This window comes from Emydura macquarii, unplaced genomic scaffold, assembly GCF_026122565.2.
Source record: "Emydura macquarii macquarii isolate MOO-44397 ecotype Brisbane River unplaced genomic scaffold, CSIRO-AGI_Emac_v2 contig_212, whole genome shotgun sequence".
In the NCBI taxonomy this organism is placed as follows: Eukaryota; Metazoa; Chordata; order Testudines; family Chelidae; genus Emydura; species Emydura macquarii.
In genome coordinates, this window is record NW_027130349.1 from 11466417 (window position 1) to 11485773 (window position 19357).

The window sequence follows — 19357 nt, forward strand, 5'->3', positions numbered from 1 at the left end:
ATTGGTGCCCTTTGGTGACAAACTTGTGGGAAGCTGATTACTGGAAGCTGTGCATGCACACTTTCTCAAGATGTCATGTTGAGCACCCATGGATGTGTAAGGGAATGCATCCTCCCCAGCTACTCAGTTCCTTGTCCATCACCACAGAGAGCACAAGAGGCTTTCTTCTGTGTCCATTGCTTTCCTAGGACCATAAAGTTGAGCTAACCCAAAAAATATATAGATATAATTTTTTGTTTTATTTTTAGCATAGCTAGCATGGTGTTAGGGATATTTCCCTAATTTTTAAGCCCCTCAGGGCTAGCCCCAGTATTGGAATTATGCCCAGATCAGAACCATGATGGGGGTTCAAGAAGTGCACGACATGCTGGACTGTCTTCCCAGAGTTTGACTCCTTTAGCTGGTGCATAATTTAGCTTGTGGAAACTCATTCCCTGACTCAGTCCCTCAGGCCTGCTAGGAATGCCAGATTTAATTCCAGGCACACTTCCCAGGAGAGACCCTGAAGGCTGTTAAATCTCTATGGGTATGTCTATATTGCAGTGTAAGCCCAGGGTTAGTTGGACTCGAGTCAGCTGACGAGTGTTAGAGAAGCCTAGGCTTGAGCATCTATGTTGTATTTTAACATTTCATTAAGACTTCTTTAACCAATACTCAAATCCCGGGCTCGGGCATCCACACTGCTGTTCACAGACCCAAGTCAAAGTGATCATAGATCCTAGTGCCTCCCGCCCCGAAATGTGGCCGCTCTAGCCCTAGGACTGTGGTGCACAGTGGGAAAACTTTACTGCCTACCGTGCACATTACAGGAAGTTTGAAGGAGCTCACTTTGCAAAAGCCTTGATCGGTTCACTCTCCATTGCAAACCCAGGAGGCTCTCTCTGATAGTGTGCTTGGAGATCAGTGATCAGAAGAGAATGGGTTAACACTAACCTGAGTTGCTGCCGTTCGCAAAAGGGGGTGTCTTCCGTTTTCAATAGAGTGGATTTTAGGTTGTTGGGATTGAGAGGACTAAGGAAGTTGTCCCATGGGATTGTGGGATACTCAACAATATAGCAGACCAAAACGACCATCATAATTATTTGTTCAGTTTTAATCTGATGACAATATCCCAGGAAAAATCACTGCTAAACTACAGTCCATTTCATGAAGATGTGAAGATTTAAGACATTAAGTAAAAGTTCATAGGGATATATGCATCTGCATATAAACAAAATGGGTATTTTGGGCTGTTGCTGTAAAATGACCTTTATGTTGTAGCAATTTTTAATTTGTGACCACCTGTTAAAATACTTTCATTTAGTTCGTTTCTGCTTTAAAGGTAATCTAATTATCTGCTGCAGTTATTGCTTCTTAAGTAACCATTTTTGCTTTTGCTTTTCCAAATCACAACCTTTTGCTCTTTCAGAACACATGAAATATTACTTTTTCATAAACATACTAAGTTAGCGTGAACACTGAGGGAACATTGTCCAGATGTGCAGAAAGGCATTAAACTAGGCAGATACAAGGGGCAAGTATTCCTTGTATAATTGTTATTAGTAAAATAATAATACAAGGCATATTTATTGCATTATTTTTTAAAACGAGTTTGTTCATATAATTGAACTATTAAAAAATCTGGATCAATACAGTGGGGCTGCATATAAATATTCTATTGCTGGATTAGCACAATGCTGCAGTGTCTGAGAACTTGTCTTTAGTCAGTTGTCCCCCCATTTTTTAAAGTAAATTCAGTTTCTTAGAGTTCTAACAAATTAAGATGTTGGTAGTAATGTGGGTAGGGAAACTTGTTCTTTAAATTATATTTTTAACCTGAGAATGCCAGTAATTTAACCATTACTTAAATGTTTTAAGCTATTTGGTAGCGTTAAAAGTCAATGGAATTTAGGTTCCTAAGTCATTTAAACACTTCTGAAAACGTTACACTTAATCTCAGCAATTTACTGATCTGTAAAATTGAGATTATAATACTTTTTACCTTGCACTTTGAGATTCTTAGATGAAGGACACTAAATAAGTGAAAAATAGTTGCCAAAAACTTGGTGTTGATTCAAAGTTCTTCATAATTCCTTTGAACAAGAGAAGTATTTGTGATGGCTACACATAACATTAGCAAAATAATTATAAGCTCTACTGATGATGTAGTTTACAAAAACAATTAGAGATTGTACCAGAAAGTAGACAAAAATGAATACCATTAATGTCCTTAATGTGAGATGAGCAGCATAGTTGGCCAAATTTATTTCTATAAAGGTTTGAGAGAATCAGATATAGGCAGATTATGCCCATTGCCCAGAGAAGTAAAAAAAAAAAAAAAAAATTAGATTTCAGCTGTAATTCTATTTATATTTCCTGATAAAATTTGTAGAAAGTTAAGGTCAGATTTTTCCTGAGTCTGCCTCCCTTTTTGTTATTTACTTTGTACTTGTCGTCTTTACCTCTGCATTGGATTGCACCCAGACTAAAAAAGTAGATAGCTAACTGTGATTTGCACTATTTACTAATATTTGTGCTTGCGTTTAATTTGTGGCTCCAAAAAGTGCTAATTGTGCTCACAAATGAAGGCTGAGTTGAAGACTGACTGAAGATCAGGGCTAAAAATAACAAGCTTCTTCTTCAAGTGCTAGCTTATGTCCATTCCATGGTAGATGTGTGTGCGCTGGTGCTGGAGATTTTTCCCTCAATGGTATCTGTAGGGCCAGCTCTAGCACCCTCTGTAGCCACACACGTATGTGCCAACATAAAGGGCACTGCTGGCTCCCTCTTCCCCCTCATTTCCTTCTTACTGCCCGTGACGGTGCTGGAATGTCTTCTTGCCTTGGCAAGCATTAGTAACAATGATTTTCCTTTTAAGTACTAGTGCATATAGTTGTGTTTAAATTAATTAGTGTTAGCTTACTGTAATAGTTGTAGTTATAGTCCTACATGGAACACAGCCCCAGGGAAAGATCATGCCTCGATTCCTGGACTTCAAACCATGTGCATCATGTAAGAAGTCCATGCCCATGAGTGATCCCTACCAGAGCTGCCTAAAGTGCCTGGGAGAGACTCACATTCAGGATAAGTGCAGGATCTGTAGAAACTTCAGACTGCACACTAAGAAAGATCGGGACATCAGATTGAGAGTGCTGATGGAGTCGGCTCTTAGATCAGCCTCTGGGCTGGGCCATTCAGATTTGGTGCCCAGTAGGTTGGCATCGATTCAAAATGCCCCTCTGGCACCGAGCTCGTCCTGGCACCAGTCGCCATCCCCGGTGTTGAAAAAAAGACACAGAAAGATACATACTGGAATAGGGTGCTCCTCAGCACCAAAGGAGGACAGAAAGGGAGTGGGGGACCAGCAGAGACCTATGATAGGCCGCTTGTCTTCCCCGGAACTCACCCATTGGAGTTCTCAGTCCGATCTGGGACCCACCACCAACTCTTGGGAGCGGTAGGGGTACCTCACACCTTGTGGTGCCATCCATGCCTGAGGCTTTTCATGTGGTTAAGGACCTGGTCTCACTTCCTGTGCCACCTACACCTCGGGAGGGGAGACTTCTGGACCAGGATCCCTTGCTGGTGCAACCAGCTGTGAGCCCATCCAAGGGCAAGCCCATGAAGGGGCCCCCATAGCAATCCCCAATACTATGGCGCCGCTCCCCAGCCCCATGTCAATCACCGATGCCTCAGCAGCGGTCACTGGGACCTCGTCACCAGTCCCCGGAGTTCCAAATATGGCTGGCGTCGGTTTACTCCCTGGTCATGGTCCTTACGATCCTTCCACAAATACTTGTCTCGTTAACATGGTGAGTGAATCCTTGTCATGTAACAACTGGTTCCTTTTGCAGCCCCCCATCCGGCACTGACTCTGGTATCAGACGCCTCGGACTTGAGTGGCGGGCCTTGGCAACATCAGGACCCAAGGCCTGTGGTCCAGAGAGGAGCTGACTTTACACATAAATGTCAGAGAGTTGAGAGCAATGCAACTGGTCTGTAAAGTGTTCCTTCCTGGGCAACGTAGTATGGGTGCTGACAGACAATACAGCATCAATGTATTACGTCAACAAGCAGGTGGGAACAAGGTCCTCAGCCCTCTGCCAAGAGGACGTCTGTGGGAGTTCTGCATGGAACATACGATCAACCTAGAAGACTCTCACCTACCAGGAGTCAAGAACACATTGGCAGATCACTTCAGTTGGTCCCGCTCTTCTCGGCACGAGTGGTTCTTGCACCCAGAGGTAGTCAGGATCATCTTCCAAAGTTGGGGGACTCCCCAGGTGGATCTGTTCGCAACAGAACAGTAAATGTCTCCATTTACATGCCTTGCAAGGCATTGACAACAGCTCGCGCTCTGACGCATTCTTCCTGGAGTAGTCCAGCATCCTGATGTATGCATTTCCATCAGTTCCCCTCATCCACAAGGTCCTCATAAAGATCAAGAGAGGCAAAGCACAGGTCTTACTGATTGCTCTGGCATGGGTCTGTCAAAACTGGTTCAGCATGTTGCTAGACCTAGCAGTGACAATCCCTTGGGCGCTCCTGAACCATCCAGACTTGATTTTGCAGGACCATGGATGACTGCTGCATCCAAACTTTACCTCCCTACACCTGAAGGCATGGATCCTGCATAGCTGAGTCTTGAGGAACAGGCCTGCTCCAGACAGGTCCAACAAGTCCTTCTAGGAAGTAGAAAACCTTCCACCAGAGCCACTTACCTGGCTAAGTGAAAGCGCTTCACCTGCTGCATATCTGAACAAATCCTTTCTCTGGTTCAGTCACCTTTGCATTCCATCTTAGATTACTTGCTTCACCTTAAGCATCAAGGACTGGCACGATCATCGATCAGGGTACACCCAGCAGCCATCTCAACCTCTCTCTCTCTCACTCACACACCCACCCACCCACGGTAGGTCAGTCTTTTCACATGAGATGATGGTCAGGTTCTTCAAAGGTCTAGAAAGACTCTTTCCACAGGTCAGGGATCTGGACCCCATCTGGGACCTCACCTGGTCCTGTCAAGACTCACCAGACCTCCCTTCAAGGCCCTGGCCTCTTGGTGCCTCCTGCACCTATCATGGAAAGTCAACTTCATTGTGGCAATTACCTTAGCAAGGTGAGATTCTGAAATGAAGGCTCTAACTTCAGAACCCCCTTACACGGTGTTCTACAAGGATAAGATCCAGCTGCACCCTCACCCAGCTTTCCTGCCAAGGGTGGTATAACAATTTCATGTCAACCAGGATATCTTCCTGCCAGTCTTCTTCCCAAAGCCTCACAACTCTTAACTAGGAGAGGTGCCTGCATACTTTGGATGTCAGACAAGCTCTGGCCTGCTACATAGAAAGGACAAAGCCCTTTCACAGGACAACGCAGCTTTTTATCACAATTGCTGAATGGATGAAAGGTCTGCTGGTATCATCCTAGAGGATTTCCTTCCGGATTACCAGCTGCATCCAAGCATGTTATGAGTAGCCAAAGGTCACACCTCTGGTTACACTGATGGCCCATTCACAAGAGCTCAGGTGTCGTCAGCTGTTTTCCTAGCTCCGATCCTGATACAGAACATGTGCAGAGCTGTGACTTGGTCTTCTATCCACACCTGTATGTCCCACAGGCCATCACTCTACAGACGGGGGCCAGTGCTGGATTCAGTATTACAACTGGCACATCCGTGAACTATCAGCCTACTGCCAGAGGCACTGCTTTTGAGTCACTTAACATGGAACGGACATGAGCAAGCGCTCAAAGAATCAAAAAATGGTTTCATAACTGATGTTCTTCAAGATGCGTTGCTCATGTCCATTCCATGACCCACCCTCCTTTCCCTCTGTTGGAGTTCCAGCAAGAAGGAACTGAGGGGGGAGATGGTGGCACCCCTTATACAAATGGTGCATACGTGTGTGGCTGCAGGGGGTGCCAGAGCTGGCCCTATGGATACCACTTAGGGAAAAAATCACCGGCACCAGTTTATGTGGCGTGCACACACTTAATGTGGAATGGACATGAGCAACACATCTCAAAGAACAACAGTTACGAAGGGTTATTGCTGTTTTTTCCTTTTAATATGGAAAAATATCCTTCACTGATAAGTTTGTAAATTTGACAATCAATCAGTCTTTTGGTTCTTACAGGTTCCTCTTAAGTAGTCATAAGTGATGCTGAAGTTTTAAATTTTCCTGAAATTTAGCAACAATCCATAGTGTGTACCATAATATTGCATACAAATATACTAGTATAATATTGCTCTATCAATTAGTATTTCCTCTGCCTATTGTTTCTAGTCTTGAAGTGCTCAGTATCACACAATTATTCTCTGTTTGTTTATTAGTGTATTTCTTAATATTCTTGAAGTGATGAGCTTCATAGTTACATTTTTTTTAAATTGTTTATGTCCAGTTAGAATTAAGAAATGCTCTAACCTAAAGAGTCTTCAGCCCAAGATTTAAGTCAGGTGAACACTCTTCAGGAGGTGACCATTATAAGAAATCTCCTGCCTGACGGTTGTAAAATATTGTGTGGGGTCTCTTTAGTAAACACATTAGATGTATCCGTGATCTCCCTGTAAATCTGGGTAGTTTAGGTCATATTTAAATACATCTAGCTCAATCTCTCCCAGTTTAGTTTCACATACTACACTTTCCTAAAGAATTAGGTGGGTGTTTTGTTTTTTTGGGTTTTTTGTTTTGATTTTCTTTCTCAGATCAGGGATGATTAATTTATCTATCTTTGATAGGAAAATTAATGCTCTAAACCTATTAATGGCCTCTTGGCTTCTCAAGGCTACTTTCAGAGCTTCATGACCTCTTCTTAGCATACACATTTTCCTTCATGGCAGGGAATGGGAAAGATAAGAGTTAAAATTTTGATTATTCCATCAGTAAGGTTGATATGTTTGGTGATGCCCATTGTGTGTCCTTTGCAGAGAAGCCACCTTCCTGTGAGCAGTATTCTTCTCCATGGGATTTTCTCCTCTGCAGCCCATTTATTATGAACTAATAATAAATGAGCAGTAACACCCCTCTCCCCTGCTCCACACACACACACACACATATGCTATTTGGTTTTTCAGATCACTTTCACTAGCATTAATCACTTGTTTTATTTGTTGCTCAGGATTGCCAACCATCTGGGCACTGTTTCTTCTCCGCCTCCACATAATCCAAAATTCCAGTCAGTAAACTGCAACATTTTGGTGCCTAGTTTTCCGATTAGCAGCCCAGCCTCTGGATCAGTTGATTCTATCAGGTTAATCTCCTTAAAAATGGAGGATCAGAAGAAAGAGTGATGGCATATGGCTTAGAATTGATAGTAATGAGTCCTTCCTGCTATCCATGTGCCTTTCCCTCTTGGAAACAAAAGGTTCAATCAGGCTCAATCCCATTTCCAGGTAGAGATATTCCTGTTCTCTACAGGATTCCACAGTCCAGAGGTAGAGACTCAGGGCTGATTCACACTGACCGCGCAATTCAGTAGCAGTCAACGGGAGTTACGCAAACTATGTAGAGTACTTTGCATAACTGACATTGACTGCTCAGCTTCCCTTCTGCGTGCTGTTCTCACTGCACTGGCTCAGCACTACACTACTTGAGGGGGTGGACTTACTCAGTTGACTTCCTGATCGATTGAGCAGGTCTCACTGACCGCTCAGTTGATCAAGAAAGATCGATCTGGCAGCGACGATTTTGCTGCCGTAAGTCTGAACATAGCCCCAGTAATGTAGGAAGCATAATAATGAGGAGCTGGCTCTCCCAGCTCTACTCTTGCCTCATAAGTGTCTCAATTTGGTCTTTGCTAAGTCTAAAATGTATAGAAGCTGGATATTTGGAAGTCTTTGCTAATGGACCCACTTTTTGTTGAAGTGGGTCTTATTCAGAAGGCTGTACTTGCATTCTCTTTTTGCTCCCTCTCTGTCCCCAACAACATGGGAGCAGATAAGATCATAGTCAGGAGTTCTCACTGTGCACCCACCACACATTTTCCTCTTTTATAAAACTTGCAGATTTAAAGGGGCGGTGCCCAGGGTATCCTTCCTTGGTAAGGCCTTTTCCAGTTCTGAGGAACAGGAGTGTTCAATAGACAAGGATAGACAACAAACCTGGAGGATGGGGATTAAGAGCCTTTTATTCCATCTCAGCAGTTCTCTATGGTGACTTTAGTGATTTTATGCAAAACCTGTCCTTCCCAAAGAACATACATAGTTGTTATCATTCACCAAAAGTCCCTTTAGGCAAAAATATGTAACCTCCTTGGATCTGAGTTTTGCCTCACATAACCAACTATGCTAGTTAGGATAATGCCAGTTAGAAGTACCCCCTTCTTATTTTCATTTTTATTATATTTTTAACTTTTCTATTTATAAATATATAAACATGAAGCCAGTACTGTCAACACTCTTCACTGTCATCATAGTTCATGTGGTGGACTGCTGTCTGCAGAGGACTTCTGACAACTTAATGTTTTTTCTATGTGTGTGTTAGACTGATACATCACACATCCTGTAGCTTAGGGCAGTGGTTCCTAAACTTTTTACTAAGACGACCAACCAACTGCATTTTTCCTTTCTGTGCAACCCAGCATTACATATATGCACCCTCTGCTTAGGCATCGCAACCATGATCTTAGCTAGTGATGGAGGGGAAGCCCCAAGACGGAGGGCCAGGGTTTGGAGAATTAGCCTGCCCCACACTCACCCCCCAGTGGCAGTTCCTGTCCTGTGTGGCTAGGCCCAGTTCCCTGCTCCAGGTGTTGACGTGGTGCACCCTCAGACTGGGCCAAACCTGAGAGACCCCAAGTTGCAATACCTGAAGTGGCTAGACAAGTCCAGCCCCATGGGACAGGAGCATCAGTGCAGGGTGAGTGCAGCGCAGGCTTGCTCTCCAGTATTCCCCCCACCCTCAATGTTCTCCCCTCCACACCAGGCCAAGAAAAACGTATGTTTGCCTAGGTCAAGGCCCAGTGATGGATTACTCCGGCGGTGGATGTGGACCAATGGCAAACCTTCTTGTGACCCACCATTCGGGAAATCCTTAAGAGAACTTTTTCTGAGCTGGGAACCAGGAGATAATGTGTTCAAATCTCCCCCCTACTGATTATTTATATTAACATGCACGTCTTCACTCTTACTACCAAAAAAGGTCATGACCGTAGCTCTAGAAGTCAGTCAAGTATGAACTGCCATCTCCCTCTCCTGTACTGTACAAATAAATTAACAGAGTTTACACGAGGTCACTTCTGGCACAGATGGGAATAAAATCCAGGTCTTCAGTATCATAGATTCAGATCTTAGCCACTCAGCCGTGCTACTTTTCAGTAGCATGTATGTGGTTTTGTTATCCTGTATCTAACCACTACCCTCACACTGCTTTCTCAGAGTCAAGGAAAGAATCCAGGATTTCTAATCTCCAGTTTTCCACTGCTGCCTAACGAGCTGTTGTGCAACTGTTCTGGAAAAGTGTGTCCCCAGTAGTACCCCTAGGTGGGTTCTCCTCATATAAGCTAGCAAGTGACCTAAAGATTTGACCTCAGCAATGTTAAAGGGAAAGAAACAACTTCCCAAATGAATAATAAAAGAGCATATGAGATCAATAAGGTTTTGTAAGTGTGAGTTTGAACTTAGGGTATGTATTGTTTTTTTTTTTTTCTTTTAGAGGTGGAACTGAAAGCCGTATGGAGTTTTGTCAACATTGTTTTAGCCAATATGAAGGTTGCAAGGAATGTAGGAAACTTTTTTCTCATTTCTGTGTTTTTAAGGTTTTGGGTGTTTGAGATATGTCTTGATGCAATGGTTTTCAATCTGTGGTCCACTGACCCCTGGGGGGTGTCCGGACTATGTTTAACAGGTTCGCGAACGGTTATTATTACAGAACAGTGGTTTTCAACGTGTGGTATGTGGACCCTCAGGAGTCTGCAGATTGTCTAAGATTTCCAATGGGGTCCACACCTCCATTTGAAAATTTTTAAGGGTGCACAAACGAAAAAAGGTTGAAAACCATTGTCCTAATGCAACGTAGACAGTCACTAAACAAAGGTTCTTTTTGTTTGCGTTAGTATGAGCCATCTTATGGCGTAGCCTTTTGGGCAGAGTTTTGTCTTTGTGTAGGAAATCTTTCAAGCTACAAGTTGATGGATATGCTTTCATGAGGCATTACTATGTGGGTATTGGTGGACACAGCATTTGGTATAGGATCCTGAATACTGAGACTTTTACAGTATATGTTCTCTTTGCCTCAGTTAGATATATAGAGCTTAGAGAGCTGACAAAAACTATAAACCGCTTCTGTTGATCTTTTACTCAATCTTTTATAAAGATAAATTAGATCTCAAGATAATTCTTGGAACAGAGGATAGCATCCTAGCTATATCTCAGTCATTTGTCTTTGTGATTTTCCTATACCTGCATATCCTAGCTGAATTAATCTTCGATAAATTAGGAACCAGTTTTTTAAATTACTGTATTCAGTTGTAGTAATTGTTCACCTAATGGATTAGACAGACATGTTGCTTATGATAATTTGAAAAATCTAGGTTTAGCTATAAGTAGAAAGTCTCTCTTAGATGAACAGCTTTTTGTAACCAACAAATAAAAAAATTGAAGCTGAAATCCTGGCATCACTGACGTCAATGGATATGTCTACACAGAACAGTAAACCTGGATCTTTGGATATGTCTATGCTACAATTAGACACTGGTCGCTGGCCCATGCCATCTGACTTGGGCTCACAGGGCTCAAGCTGCAGGGCTGTTTAATTGCAGACTTCCGGGCTTGGACTGAAGACTGGGCTCCAGGATCCTGCGAGGTGGTAGGCTCCCAGAGTTCGTGCTGCAGCCCAAGCCTGGAATTCTACACTGCAATTAGACAGCTCTGCATCCTGAACCCAAACCATCTGACACAAGCCAACCGCAGGTTTTTAATTGCAATGTAGGCATACCCTTTTTGACCTGTGTCTGCAAACTCTTGTTTTTTCCAACCATACATTTGTGCATCCACCATTGTACTGGAAACCCTTAAAACCTCTCAAAGCTTCAGCTTCTGTGGGTGTATACCATCGTATCCCAGGGTTCCTAGCTTCGTTGCCAAGCAGTAGCCATTCTAATGCTTGGTTCATTAGTGGATTGTGAGAGAACTTGTCCGTCCATCCCATGGGAGTTGACCAGAAGTGTTTTAGATGGTTTTAGGCTGCCAATATGTCCAGCCAAAACATTTTGATACTCCCAAGCAGCTGGAGCCATCAATATGGATCTTGATCCACTAGAAGAACTTCTCCACGTCATGCTGTCGATCCTATTTCAGGAATCAGGTGAAGCATCTTTGAAATCCTGGGGGACATTTCAGCAGCAGTTTTTGGCATGCCGAAGGCAGCTCTCGGAAGGGGGGGATTACTGACATGCCATCTGTGACCTAGCAGATGCTGCTCATGCCTATTTCTATAGCTGCAGATTCCCCCTATATAGATTGGTACTTCTGGAGCAGGGCCACAAGCACAGACTGATGGTATTACATTGTCACCAAGATCTGGAATGACAAGCATTGGGTACAGAACTTTTGAATGAGGAGGCAGATGTTCCTGGAGGTTTGTGATCTGCTTGCCCCAACTCTCCACCATCATGACACCCACATGAGAGAGGCCATGCAGGTCCAGAAGCAGCTACTCCAGACTGCTACAGGTCTGTAGTTAACCAGTTTGGAGTTGGCAAATCACCTGTAGGGGTGGTTGTGGCAGAGATTAGGACTGTGGTATACTCAAAGGCGGTGGGTATTACAAACGTAATTGCTGGCTTTGAGAGAATGGACCTTCCAGCTGCACGAGGGCCATTGATGGGTCTCATTTGCCCATAGTTTTCCCTCTGCAAGGAGCATGAGTTGGCAGTCCCTCATGGTCAAGAATGATCTCTTCCACAGGTTCTGTTTTATATTCATCTTTTGGTGACTGAAGTCCGATTCTTGAGCCGCAGACATTGCAGATGGTGTTGGAAGGCAGGGTTGAGGTGTGATTGCTACATGACAGTTGTCTGTTCTTTCTTTTCTGGTGTTTTTCTGAGACCAAGGCAAGGCGATTTTCCTCAAAAGTGGTCATTCCTTCTCTGACAAGTCTTTGCCAGTTTGCCCAGTCTTGGGCAACTGTCTCCCAGTGTGTGATGTCGATGCCACATTTCTTGATGTTTGTCTTGAAGCTGTCTTTAAAGCATTTCTTTTGGCCTCCCTGTTTCCTTTTCCTTTCTCCTTTGGTGAGTGTGGCATATGACAGTTGTTTTGGTCGGCGTGCATTGGACATACGCACACAGTGTCCACTCCATTCAGCTGGTGTTGAATAATCAGAGCCTCAACATTAAAGATGTTGGCCTTCGTGAGGACACTAACATTAGTGCAACGATTCTCCCATTTTATGTTGAGGATCTTCCGGAGAAAGTGCTGGTGCTGGCATTCTAGGTTTTGCAAGTGTTTTCTGTAGATCACCCAAGTCACAGCTGTAGCGGAGAGTTGGAATTATCACCATTTAGTAAAATAAGAGTCTAGTGTGTGTTCTGCTATCATGGTTATTGAACACCTGGCAAGACAGTCTGCCAAAGGCAAGGCTGGCACAGCGGATTCTGTGCTGAATTTTGACATCTGTATTTGCCCTCTGTGAGAGATGGCTACCAAGGTAGGCAAAGTGTTCTACATTTTTCAGTTCCTCTGTCATTGTAAGATCTTCCTTGCTTGGTCTGATGATTGACCAGGAGCAGGCTGGTGGAGGACTTGTGTTTTGCCCATGTTCAGAGTTAACCCTAAGCTTTTGTAAGCTTCAAAGAAATAATTAAGGGCAATCCTCCAATCAGTGTGCAACTACAGCACAATCCTCTGCGTACTGGAGTTTGGTTATTATTGCTGATGTTACTTTAGTTCTGGCTCGGACGCGAGAGAAGTTAAAGAGGTTGCTGTCAGTCCAGTATTGAATGCCAGTGCCCAGTGGAGATGGTTTTGGATTAGCGTTTTCATAGCTGCTAGGAAAATGATAAAAAGTAGTGAGAGTACACAACCTTGCTTTATACCAGTTTGGATGGCAAAAGGCTCAAGAACCACTTCACAGGATGGAGGCAGTCATCTGGTCATGGAGGGGAGGAGTCTTACAATTTTGATAAATTTACTTGGGCAACCGAATTTTGACATGATTATCCACAAAGTCTCTCAGTTGATGGAATCGAAGGCTTTGGTCAGATTGATAAAGGCCATATACAGCTCCTGATATTGTTCTCGGCAATTTTCCTGGATCTGCCTAGCTGCAAAAATCATGTCTTGATGGTCTGAAGCCACACTGAGACTCTGGATAAACGTCCTCTGCGAGAGGAAGCAGACAATTCAGTAATATTTTATCAAGACTCTTCCCAGCAATGGAGAGAAGGACAATGCCTCAGTAGTTACTACAGCTGTCCCTACCACCCTTTTTAAAAATGGTGATGTCAGTGTTGCATAAGTCAGCAGGGATTTCTGCTATTTTAAAAAATAGCAAGTGGAGTTTGTTTGTTAGCATTTCTCCTCCCACTTTCAGTACTTAAGCTGGTATGCCATCAGGACCTGATGCTTTATTGATATTCATTTGCTTAATTGTGTTATGGACCTCAAGTGTTGGTAGATTGGTGAGAGTTTTCCATACCTGGTGCTGAGGGATGGAATCGATGGTATCATCAGTCACAGTTCATTTTCGATATAGAAGCTTTTGGTAGTGTTCCTTCCAATGCTTTTTGATGGATTCATTGCCTTTAAGAAGGGTACTACCATCTTCAGATATCAGTAGTGTGAGGCTACACGAGCTTGATCAGAACAAGGTCTTTATCTCACAGAAAAAGCTCCATATACCATGTTTGTCAGCAAATGCTTGAATTTCTTTTGCTTTGTCCGCCAACCATTTGTTTTTAATTTCTCGGATCCTCCTTTGAACTTCAGCTTTGATCTGAGGCCTTCAACCTTGCCGCCATGGGTAACTCTAACAGGATTGCAAGATTCCCAACAGCATCGCTCTTAGGTCTCTAGTACATGCAAGCTTCTTCTCTATGCCAAGGTAGCAGCCTAGGGAAGAAGGAGCATTAATACATAAACTGCAAAGGGTACTGCTCCGTCGTTATGCAGGCCGTGGTCAACGTGCAGATTCCTGGACATTAACTTGAGATGCACTGGCAGAGTGCATGATGCCAAAATGTTCTGGAGATCAGGACTTTACCCTCCCTAGTCAAACGGGGATATTATTCCCACCACATTACACTGTTATAAATTGAGTCGCTGTCCCCACCTTTACTTTAGGGAACCCTGCTTTACCCCATGTTGCCAGGGCTTCTGAAACCGCCCCCTGATTTCAGAGGACCTGGCAAAAGAAGGTTCAACTTCACTCTCATTAGCTGTAGGATATGGTGAAGTGTGCATTTGACAGACTGAAATCCCAGTGGCACTGGCTTCAAAACCATTTAGATGCCAGTGTTGTCAATGCAGACAACATTTTTAATGGCCTGCTGTGTTCTGCACATTGTCTGCGATGAATAGAGGGAACCTTTTTGCCAGAAAGTGCTGGATTTCTAAATTGATACAGCCAAATGAAAGTATGAAGGGGACTTGGTGTGGGGCTGGAGAAGAAGCTGAAAGGAGTCACTAGAGCCTTCAATCTGGTAGCAGTGAGCACAAGTAATTGCTCAAACAGTTCCTTCTGCTGCTCTGTCTTCCTCCCTCACCTGCGGTCATGCTCCGTGAATCTCTCTGCCAATCTCTCCTGTGCAGCTTCTCTCTCTTTCTTGCATCCTTATATTTTCTGAAACGCTTACCTGCTGATTTATTTTAGAATCCCTCCCAACAACTCATCTCTGACTCTTTCTCTTTGCCCACAGTAGGTGAGTCTGTTCCCCCAGGCTCCTGGTGCTATGTATTTGCCCTGCAGTGGTGGAAGGGCCTTGAAAGGAAAATGAAAGAGCACATTGTCTGATCATGATAAAAAATGACATTTTCTTTTCTATCAAAGTCTTCAAAGTCAGAAGATGATACTTTTTATCAGTAGGCTTTCTTTTATTCACACAAAACATACCAGCCACTTAAATTGTACTTTGGAGCACCACTGAAAGCCATCATACATCATGGTAGGAAATTCAGTTGAAATGATTTCTATGGTCCCCTTCATTTTTTTCAGGTGTGGGGAGGTGGGGGGCTCATGAGCTGTCTAGTCACTAGCTATGTTTGTTCAATCTTTTCAGGCAGGGCAATGTTTGAGAATATTGATATTTTGGAGGTCCCCAAGTGGAAGTGTGAACCATTTCTTGTGCTCTTGCTGAAGCTGAACATCTTGCTTGCTTCGCACCAGAGGCTAGCCAGAGTCTAGCTGTGTTCTTCTGGCCAGCTAACAGCATGCTGGATGCAGTATTTCTTAGTGCTGGCCATCCTAATACTTGTGAGGGTTAACTGTGTTTCTAGTTGAGCACTCTTCATAGAAGGATTGAATGCCGAGCAGTTGCATTTGAACCAGGAGATTGTTCTGGTTCCTGGGAAGCAATTAGGATGGAAGGACTAGGAAACACAGCCCCAAGGAATTGTGGGATAGCATTGGTGGACTCTCCCTACTCAAGTCTGGCAATCCAGACTTAAGTTGTGTTGACACTGCAAAATGCCTGGGCTTGGATCTGCATCACAATGAGACTCCGGCTCTGACCCACCACCCCAGCAAGGCCCGAGTTCAGAGGGGGTTCCTGGCCTGAGTCAAACTATTTTCTTTGTGGACAGAAGTGGGGCTTGGGCTTAAACCTGAGTCAGAGCCTGGACTTAGTGTGCTGTGTAGGCATACCCAGTGGGGCCAGGATTTCACCCTGAGTTTTAAGAGAGAAATATACTGTGTTTCCTGTACCTTGGGTTGCACAAAAGATTATATAGTTCAACGTGGGACTGGACCCAGTCAAATCAGAATGTAGTCTATCCAGTGCTCAACAAAAGGAAGTTTTTTTAAAAAGCATTGAGGGAAAATCTTCTGTAGAGTGTACATTTAATCCTTTATTTCTCTGTTACTCAGAGGGAAAAATTTCAGTTGCTATTTAAAATAGATGTTCTGTTGTCAAACTATAGCTAACTACTGTATAGAAAAAGTTATATGGATGAAATCCACTGCAGTGTGTGACACCTGAGTTTTGAATAATGAAGTTATTTTAGTTCACAGTTTTATAGTGCCACCTGCTGTTTGTTTAAAATGCATGTAAAGACTTCTTAAGAAGAAGTTATGGTGCACCTGAACTTTGATAATGTGGACTAGTGAAGATTTGTTAACAAACATTATTTTGATTTTTTTTATTTTAAAAGAGAACTCGCATAACTGGGTGAACTTGAATAAAAATTATGTATAGACAAAGCAAGTGCACTTCACCTGTAATTCTCAGTATTCCTTCACTACTGAGGATACTTATATTTTGGAAAAAACATCTTCTGCTTCATTTTTCAGTAAAGTATATGACATAAAACTGAGGCTATATAGTCATTTCTGTATAATGAAATGGGAGATGATGTGCTGTTGGCAAAAAAACCCCATCAAACAAAACTGATAGACTCAGCCAGAGTTAAACCCACTACCATAGAGGCAGGCAATCCAGTCTAAATCCCAACAGGATATTGTCTATGAAGTAAATGGAAAATTCCTCACAGTAAGAAATACTCTTAGTGAAAGCAGCCCAGATTCACAAAGTTATTTGAGTTTGTGTCCATGTGGATCCCACTGTAGATGCACGTGAGATCAAAGCCTTTTGAGTAGCAGTGTCTGGGAGCTTTGCCTCCTCGTGCTCCTATGAAAGGGCATAAGGGGCAGAGCAGCTGTGACCTTATTTCAGTTCCTTCTTACTGCACTGCCCATGGCTGTGAGACAGAACCCAGCAAATGGCACCTTCTTCAGAACTTCAAAATTCATTTTTTCCTCAAATCTTATTTGAAGAAATTCTTCATAGAAGATTAAGTTCTTATTCACAAATTCCAGAATTTGATTTCCAAATGAAAAAAAGGAGAAACGTTCTAGTAAGTCCTCTGTACAGCAGTGTGAGGCACTTTGTGCCAACTGGCAGACTCAGAACTATCAGGATTCAAACCCTACCCACCCTGTGACAGCCTGATTCCCCTCACTGGCAGACATAATCTATGCCTATTTTGTTAGGGGAAAGCCACATCCTGGACTGGTCTCAGTGTATAGGTCTTTTTCCTAGAGGACCCAAAAGTCAACTCAAACTACTGCTAAGGAAGCAGTAACTGCCAGACCAGAGCAAAAGAAGTTCTCATTAGTGAGCATGCCTTCAAGCACACACCATGATTTGGGGTCTGGTGAGAAAAAAGGCATCAATGAGGATGCCAACAATGCTAGCACTCACAACCTCAGTGCTGATGACAGCCTCAGCACTGAGAGATCTTGTACCTGCTCCCTGGCACTTAAAAGCAACACAGAGAGGCAGGACAGGACAGAGCATAAGCCTGGCTCTAAACACCATGTGGGACCAACCTGCAAGGAAGGGTGTAAACACCAGTCCTCCAAAGATAAAGCCTGCAAATCCTCCACTACCTCTAAAACTGGAGATGCAACACAGGTTGCTGGTATGGCACACAGAAGGTGCAAGTTGACACTGACATCAGTACTGATGGCCAAGCCCATCAGGGTCTGGAGATGCATCCTAATGGAGAAGAGGGCATCACTTCCTGAAACATCCTGGCTCAGAGGTTATCCATTCTAGCACCACCTTTCAAGAAAGAACACTCCCCATTGCCATTCCCAACCTACTAGTTTTTGCTGACATCAAGTAGAGACCAGAGGCTTCTCAGTTAGGACTCTCCCTTCAAGTGAAACATGAATGGCACTACAGTGACCTACCTCAACTTGGTCAGTATCCTTACAACATGCCACCTTGCCCATATTGGCCCTATTGGAGAGCATCGTTACACATGTCCTAGAGCAGATCCCCCTCTCACACATCAAAGAAGAAAGAGAGAGCTCACTCTCAAATGGTGTCATGAGTCAGGATTGCCTTCCCAACCAACAGAGGTATGCTTTGCCATCAGATACTCTATCTAGGTCTAAAGTTACTGCATCTGATGGCACATGGATGTTGGTTGGGTGAGAATCACAGATGGAGACTGCTCCCTGCAGGTCAAAGAGATCTTGATATGGAGCAAGAAGACTTATTAAAATGGAAGAGGTTCTTGATATGGGCAGCCTGACATAGCCTGGACCTGATGCAGGCTATGATACTGACGATCCTTGATTACTTGAATACAACATTCTGGCCTTTTGTTCAGATCTATTAAGGTTCATCTTACAGCAGTCTGAGTGCTATCCACCTGTATAGTCATGCTCTCACCTGACATTATCAACATTTCTCAAAGGCACTCACTGGTCAGAGAACCTACTCCTGCCTGGCACTTCAGTGTCATCCTTCTGAGGCTCATGGAAGCCCCCCTTCAAACCTCTTTCAGAATGATCCTTACATCATCTCACTCTGAAGACAGTCTTTCTAGTTACTATCAGCTTCACCAGGAGAGTGAGTGAACTTCAGTCACTGTTTGCCGAACCTCCCTACACAGCATTTCATGGGGGACAAAGTGATGCTGAAACCTCATTGTAAATTCATCCGCAAGGGCTCAGAATTCTTCCTGAATCAGTTGATTAACAGTCATCTTCCCAAATCCCCACTCCATACCAGGAGAGAAGTTACATAATCTGAATGTTTCCAGAACTTTACTTTACTTACACTGTCAGAACCAAACCGTTCAGACTGGCTTCTCATTTATTTCTGGTAGCTATTCTAAATTTCACTCCATCTCTTCACAGAGAATATCTAAGTAGATACATTGTTTTATCGTGTTACCAGTTGGCTGGTGTATTTATCCCACTGAACATCAAGACCCACTTCACCAGAGCTCAAGCAACATTCTCTGTCTGCTTCAAAAATATGCTACAATCTGCAAAGCAGTAATATGGAATAACATTGTAAAACATTACGCATTGTGTTTAGCTGCTAGATCAAGTGCAAATTCCAGAGATCAGTTCTACAATCTTTTTGACTGAATTCAGTTTGAACTCCTCATTTTCACTATCCTGAGAGGATACTGCTTGCCAGTTATTTACAGTAGATACATGTTGACGCATACTTGAAGAAGAAAAAATGGTCACTGTTCATTGTAACTGTGGTTTTTCAAGATGTAATCAGTGTGGATCTTACTATAAGTGCGCTTGCACCTCATGCACACAATATCAGAATCTTTTGAATAGCAGTGTCTGTTGGGCCATGCATGGGCCCTCTGCCTTCTCATTCATTATCGAGTCTTAAATAGTTCTTCTTGCATCTTTGTGTATTGAAAGAAAAGCTTTTCAAACGCCATGAATGCCATGACATTTATTTA

General features: G+C 43.3%; 1 protein-coding gene across 2 annotated transcripts in view; it reads left to right on the forward strand.

Moving 5' to 3' along the window:
- The window catches only part of ANKRD12 (ankyrin repeat domain 12), a 121149-nt gene that overhangs the window by 87444 nt on the left and 14348 nt on the right, over positions 1-19357 (forward strand). The window lies entirely within an intron of this gene.